The following is a 7600-nucleotide window of genomic DNA, read 5'->3' as shown; positions in this document are numbered from 1 at the left end:
TTTTATCTTGTTGGATCACTCATCTCTTTTTGGAACCTTCATATTTGGTTCCACATACCTTGTATTGAAATAATTGCAACTCCACTAACTTAAGTGTATCTGGAGCTTCAGTATGTATTTTGAGAGCATTTGCTGAAATTTTCCCTAGCAAATCCATTTATCTTCTCTTTTAAACATTTTGTTCATAAGTAATTGAGAAATTATTAAGTTGCTCAATAGTTGTCCAATGATTTTTTTTTTTTTTTTAATAAAAAGAAGAGATGTATTAACTATGTATAAAGAGCTTATGAGAAAGATGAGGAATCCTCACCACACATACATAAATTTGATCAAAACACAAAGAAACCTCTACTATACAAGGAGATTTATTCAAAAAGATAAAACACAAAATAATGTACATATCTAGTAAAGGAGAGTCTACATTATTTTTTCTAATGGGCAAGCTAGCACGGGTGGGTAAAGTAAGACAACCCTAGGTTGGTTGTCTACAATCACATAGGTGAGCTAGAGCTTCAATATTTTAAAATTTAATGAGACAAGTACAAAATTATAGCATGGAGAAAGTAAAATAAAATATAGAGAAAAAATATGGGAAACTTTAGAGTCTCACTAAAACCTTTTACTTTTAGGAGTCTCACCTAGAAGAAAAAGAATGGTCTCTCTATTGAATATTACATAGTATACAAGAAATTTAATATTATTGATCATCAATCATTAGTTTTGGCTTTCATCAATTGACCTTATTTACAAGTTTAGAAATCTTTAAAACCTAAATAACACTATTAAATATAAATCTAACCTATGGTGTAACTTATTAGGGCTTTATTATTCCTTTCCTAAAATTACTAATTTAAAAAAAAAAATTAAAAGAAATAAAAAATATTCTTTTTATAATTAGAAACTTGCTTTATAAAAACTTTATAATAAAGTTTCTAGTAAAGAAGAGTTTTAAAGTCAAAATACTTAAATAGAAACTCAAAAAAAAGATGAAGATTGATTTACAAAATAAAAAGTTTAGAAACTTCTTTTAAAAAGAGTTTTAAAACTTTCTAAATTCTAAATTAAACTTAAATAACTACTAACTAATTATGACATTAGAAAACCTATAAACTGTAAATTACATAAATCCTTTGATAACATAATTTAAGAGTTCTTTATTTCCTTTCATTCCTTTCTTAGGTAGATCTTGAAGATTCTTACTCATCTATGAATGACTTGGTTTTTTCTTTTTTTTCTGTTATGCTTTTATAGGGTGGGAGCTAAGTGTTATTCCTCATTTATTATTTTTTAAAATTTATTATTTTATTGTAAAAAAATAGCATGTTTAAATGTTATAATTGATAGGTTACTTAGTTTAAGAGTTTTGTGTAATTTAGCTTCAAAGACAATCCAAACGTTATGGAGAGATGCTAGCATATCCAATCAATAATAATATTTTGTGTATGACTTCTTGGGAGGGATATTATCTAGTGACCGACTTTCATGTACATATATATGAAAATTTGTTAGCTACATTCAAAAGGTTTTTTATGCAATTCTTTGTGTTAGAAAAATCAAACTCAATTTAGTTTGAAGCTAGTTGAAAGCTATATTTATAGTTTAAGCATGAGACTGTAAACTTTTACTTCTAGCTACACTTACACATTCTTGGGGAACAAGTAGGTTTCGTCATAGCATGCTACCTAGTCATTCTAGAATTGTTTGTTGTGGCAACAACATGTGGGGTATTGAAAGTTTCTTTATATTGATGATTTCTCAAATGGCATTATCTTTTTGTTGGTGTTGTAATATTCTCTAAATGATGATACAAATTCTTTAATATGAAAGTGGGTCAAACCAACTTGGATTTACTTTTGTGATTTTGTTTTTGATTAGTATGAAGACTCCTATTCTACTATATATGTTAGACAATTGGAATATATTTCATATTGTTTGTCTAACTTGGCAGTCACCGAAATAGATATGAAAAAGCTCATTGAGTCATTCAAAAGACATGAGTATGTCCTATCTGAGGATTCTGTGATGGACAAGTCAAAAGTATAGCAAATTTTTTTGTTCTTGCTTTACCTCATATGCACTTTAATCTTTAATAATTTGTGTATTTTTTTTCACACAAACTAAATAATGTGTTCCCATTTATAGGTGCCTCCAAATCCAAAGTCAAGAAAACCAACATGAAATATTAGAAGAGGGACACATTCGTAGCCATGTCCGTAAGAAGAAACCTTTGGTCAAGGAAAAGTTATTAAAATTGAAACTCATTTTATGTTATTCTTACTTGCATTGAATCTATCATGAATTATTCCAGCAATAGTGGGTTTTCTGGTAGAAGCTAGGGGTTGTTTTAACCTTAACCCAAACAATGGTATTTCTTATAGATGAGTCATCATTATCCTTTTAGTTCAATTGAATATTCTACTAAATGGCTAATCAATGTTTCTATCTAGGTGATTCCTTTATTAGTTACTGATTACTTCATTTGGGAAGTTCTTTTCCTGATTGTTATATACTAGTTCCTTTATTTGTTACTCTAATAGGTTTCTTTCATGTATAAATATTTTAAGTACTCATGAAAAATAAGTTGCATTATTTTCTTATTAACCTTTAGAAACTATTATCTGAAGAGGTTTACATGTGTCATATCATCGTGCTTGCCTTTTTGTTGTTTAAAGCATGATAAATAAACAAATGGTACTTAAGTAGTACTGTAGGGTAGAGTACTAAATGGGCTTTAAGTAGATTATTGTTGTCCTCCTTATTGTCATCAGATTCTTCTTTATCATATGGTAGAAAGACTTAATTTCACATTATGAAAGTTCTCACAGTAAATGACAATGAGAAGATTTTATGTGCGGCTTGAAGAATGTCAATGTATTTATTACATAGGTGAGGCTTATTATGATTAAATATAGGATGTGTGTTTTTTTCACTTTCACTTCTACAAATTATAGGGGTTTGAATATTTAGATTCAAGATTTTCTCTAGTGCATGCTACTAAAATTCATATTAAATGTTTTGCCAACTTTGAGGCATTTTGTACAATCCAAGTGAAAATTATTTTATCATGTCCTCGTTGTTGTATTTTGCTTGATTACAATTTTTAAGTTTCCTTCTATATGAACTAATCATGGGTGTTTTCTTTAAACATTACAAGCATGGGCATTATATTTGCTTCTCAAGGTTAAATAACATTGTGCTGGAAAGAACTTTTACCAACATTTGGAGTATAGTTTAATAAGGTTTGAGTTACCTTCATATAGATTTAATGGTCCTTTACCTATTATGCACGTTTCTTGTTGAAGCTATGAATAAATTTTAGCTTGATGCAAAAGGTGTTGCCTTCCCTAGTCATTTCTCATAGCTTGGCTATGTCCCTCACATTAAAAAAAAAAATTTATAGAAATTTTAGTTTAAAAATTTTGTTTCATTATATTCCAAGGAAGCTTTTTGAAGGGTTAATTTTCACCCTTTTCCTGAATTGTTGCTATGATCTTACCATATCATCAACTTGGATTATATTAAGATGACGTGTCAAGATCGGAATGAGATGAATGGAATGTTCATTGTTTTAAAAAAATTTCCATTCTCCTTTTCTACGAGAGTTGGTAGTCCTGTTGGGGGTGAGGATAGTTTTGTATTTTGACAACCCTAATCAAGATTACAATGTCACTACTTTTATATATATAATCATGTCCCTCTTATCCATTTTAAAATCCACATCTCTTGAAAAAGTGAAATCAAGAAATCAAGAAGCAAAAAATGCTCTCTTCTTTAAGTGCGCTTTTATTATATGAGCCATGACTCCTTCATTTTTCAGCCTAATCTTAAAGCCTTAGAAGACATGATGGACATCTCTTCGCCCAAAATCTAATCAACATCTCCTCTCTTCGATCCTTCGAATTTAAAGAATTCATCAAAGGTAAGTTTTCTTACACAAAACCCTAACATTGAAAGTAGTTTGGTTGTTGATAAAGTATAAAGCTCTAGCAAGAATTTTCAATCGTAGGTTTTCAATGGTTTTGGAATTCAAGAAATCAACAAAATTCTTGGCAAATGCCCTTACTTTGTTTAGTTGTATTTTTTTTTCTTTTTAAATTTTTGGGTGATGATTGAAATGTGCAAAGCACAAGATTTTGCGATATATTTTCTTTTATTTTCATAAACTTTCATCCCATCCAAGCAAATGGGGTAAGTTTTTGGTTCATAATTTATATTCAGTTTTCTAATCAATGATTTTTTTTTCGATTAATAATAGATAAAACCCTAAAAGATTCTTAGCTACAAGAAACGGGAAGAAAATGTAAGAAATAAAAAACTAAAAATGAAGACTCAAACGCATGAACGTTCCATTGTTCTTTTATTTATATAATTTTAATCATTTTTTTTTTATACTTGGGAACAACCTTTGCCTCAACATGTGTTGAGTCAAATTCAATTTTTTCACATAGTTGGGATGAGCTTTCACTTTCTAGTCAGATTCAAATTTCTATTTATTTTCTTTATTTTTTACTACGCAAATAAATTGAGGTTATATTTTTTGTACATGTTAAACATATTTTTATGATTTCAATTTGTTTTTCTTCTTATGTAAACTGGTGTATGAGTATTATTTGAACTCTTTGATTTGAAGAGCAAGATGTGTTTGATAGCATATATTTGATGATCAAAGGTTTCTCTTGTCCAATCTCAGTGTTCTTCCAAATCTAGATTATCTATCTCGAGTTTCTCATAATCAAGTTGATGATAGCTTCAGGATGCTTTTCTGATAAAAGAAAAAAAAAAAAAGCTTTAGGATGCTTTTAAAACAGTGGGGTGATTTTTTGGTGTAATTTATACTAGGTTTTCTAATAAATGGTTTTTTTCTTTTATCAACAATTGATAAAACCCTAAAAAATTCTCAATCACAATGATTTGGGAGAAAAACGAGAAAAAAAAAAATCAATCAAACATATGAGAATTTCATTGTTCCTTGATTGTTATATATCTATACACACATTACTTTTATTTGATATTTGGGAAACAAACCAACTTCAAGTATCTCACTTAATTGGGGTAGGGTAGGTTTTTAGTTTTCTTATCAATGTTTTTTTTCCCTATCAACATTCGATAAAACCTTGAAAATTTCTTAACTATGAGCAATTAGAAGAAAAGCAAAAAAATAAAAATAAAAATATTCGAACATATGAGTATTCTGTTGTTCTTTGTTTGTTTTATATACATACATACATACATATGTATAGAAATTAAGTCGTGCCAAAGAAATCAAGGATCACAGTGGTGCAAAATGATAAGGGAGAGGAAGTTTCTACATGCCTCACTTCAGGTTGGAGGGTGTGTATTGATTATAGAAAGTTGAATGCTGTAAAAAGGAAGGACCACTTCCCATTTCCGTTTATTGATCAAGTGCTTGAGAGGGTCTCGGGCCATCCATGTTACTGTTTCTTGGATGGTTACTCTGGGTATTTTCAAATTGAAATTGCTATTGAAGATCAGGAGAAGACCACTTTCACTTGTCCATTCGAAACTTATGCATACAGAAGGATGCCTTTCGGCTTATGCAATGCACCAGCAACATTCCAAAGATGCATGTTAAGTTTTTTCAGTGATATGGTGGAGCGTATTATGGAAGTCTTTTTGGATGATATCACCGTATATGGAAGTGCATTTGACGAATGCTTAGTCAATTTGGAAGCTGTGTTGAACTGATGTATTGAGAAAGACTTGGTGCTCAACTGGGAGAAATGCCATTTCATGGTACCCCAAGGGATCGTCCTTGGGCATATTATCTCTAGCCAAGGCATTGAGGTGGACAAAGCAAAAGTTGAACTGATTGTCAAGTTGCCATCGCTAACAACTGTCAAAGGAGTAAGGCAATTCCTTGGCCACGCTGGTTTCTATAGGAGGTTCATTAAAGATTTCTCTAAACTTGTAAGACCTCTTTGTGAACTATTGGTGAAGGATGCTAAATTCGTATGGGATGATTGATGTCAACGGAGTTTTGAAGAATTGAAGTTATTATTGACAACCGCTCCAATAGTGAGAGCTCCCAACTGGCAATTACCCTTTGAAGTGATGTGCGATGCCAGTGACTTTGCTATAGGAGTTGTTCTTAAGCAAGGAGAAGATGGAAAGCCCTATGTGATCTACTATGCAAGCAAAACGTTGAATGAAGTGCAAAGAAACTACACAACCACAGAGAAAGAATTGTTGGCTGTAGTTTTTGCCTTAGACAAATTCTGCGCTTACTTGGTAAGGTCTTTCATTGTGGTTTTCACCAACCATTTGACCTTGAAATATATGTTGACTAAACAAGATGCAAAAGTGAGGCTGATCAGATGGATTCTCTTGCTTCAAGAATTCAATCTTCAGATCAAAGAAAAAAGAAGAAGTGGAGAATGTGGTAACTAACCATCTTTTAAGGCTAGCAATAGCACATAATTCCCATAGTTTTCCAATAAATGATGATTTTCCAGAGGAGTCACTCATGTTGATAGAAGCCGCTCCTTGGTATGCTCATATTGCTAACTATTTAGTTACCGGAGAAGTTCCAAGTGAATGGAAAGCACAAGATAAGAAGCACTTCTTTGCAAAAATCCATGCTTACTATTGGGAAGAGCCATTCCTATTCAAATATTATGCGGATCAAATAATCTGGAAGTGCGTCCCTGAGCAAGAGCAGAGGGGATCCTCAGTCATTGCCACAAAAGCGCATGTGGAGGCCACTTTGCTTCTCAGAAGACAACTATGAAAGTGTTGCAATCGGGTTTTTGCTGGCCATCACTCTTCAAGGATGCCCTCACCATGTGTAATAGCTGTGACAGATGCCAGAGGCTTGGGAAATTAACGCGTAAGAACATGATGCCTTTAAATCCCATTTTAATAGTTATTTTTTAATGTATGGGGCATTGACTTCATGGGACCTTTTCCTATGTCCTTTGGCTATTCTTACATCTTGGTGGGAGTGGATTATGTTTCTACATGGGTAGAAGCAATCCTGTGCAAGCGAAATGACCATAGAGTTGTTCTCAAATTTCTCAAAGAGAACATATTTTCCATATTTGGAGTACCCAAAGCCATAATTAGTGATAGGGGTACTCATTTTTATAACAAACCGTTTGAAATTCTCTTAGCCAACTATGGGGTGAAGCATAAGGTAGCTACACCTTACCACTCTCAGACTTCTGGGCAAGTTGAGTTAGCCAACCGGGAGATAAAGAACATACTGATGAAAGTGGTGAATACGAGCAAAAGAGATTGGTATGTTAGGCTTCATGATTCATTATGGGCTTACAGAATAGATTACAAGACCATTCTTGGAATGTCTCCTTATCGCTTAGTTTATGGAAAAGTGTGTCATCTTCCCGTTGAAGTGCAATACAAAGCTTGGTGGGCAATCAAGACGCTCAACATGGACTTGAACAGAGCCGACGTGAAGAGATTTCTAGACCTTCATGAGATGGAGGAATTGAGAAATGACGCCTATATCAATTCAAACATTGCAAAACAAAGATTGAAAAGGTGGCATGATTAGTTAGTCTCTTGCAAACAATTCCAAAAGGGGCAAAGAGTCATGCTTTATGACTCTAAGCTCCATATCTTC

The sequence above is a fragment of the Vitis riparia genome, chromosome 17, assembly GCF_004353265.1.
Source record: "Vitis riparia cultivar Riparia Gloire de Montpellier isolate 1030 chromosome 17, EGFV_Vit.rip_1.0, whole genome shotgun sequence".
In the NCBI taxonomy this organism is placed as follows: Eukaryota; Viridiplantae; Streptophyta; class Magnoliopsida; order Vitales; family Vitaceae; genus Vitis; species Vitis riparia.
The sequence above is the reverse complement of the archived record's forward strand: the minus strand, read 5'-3'. Positions refer to the sequence as shown.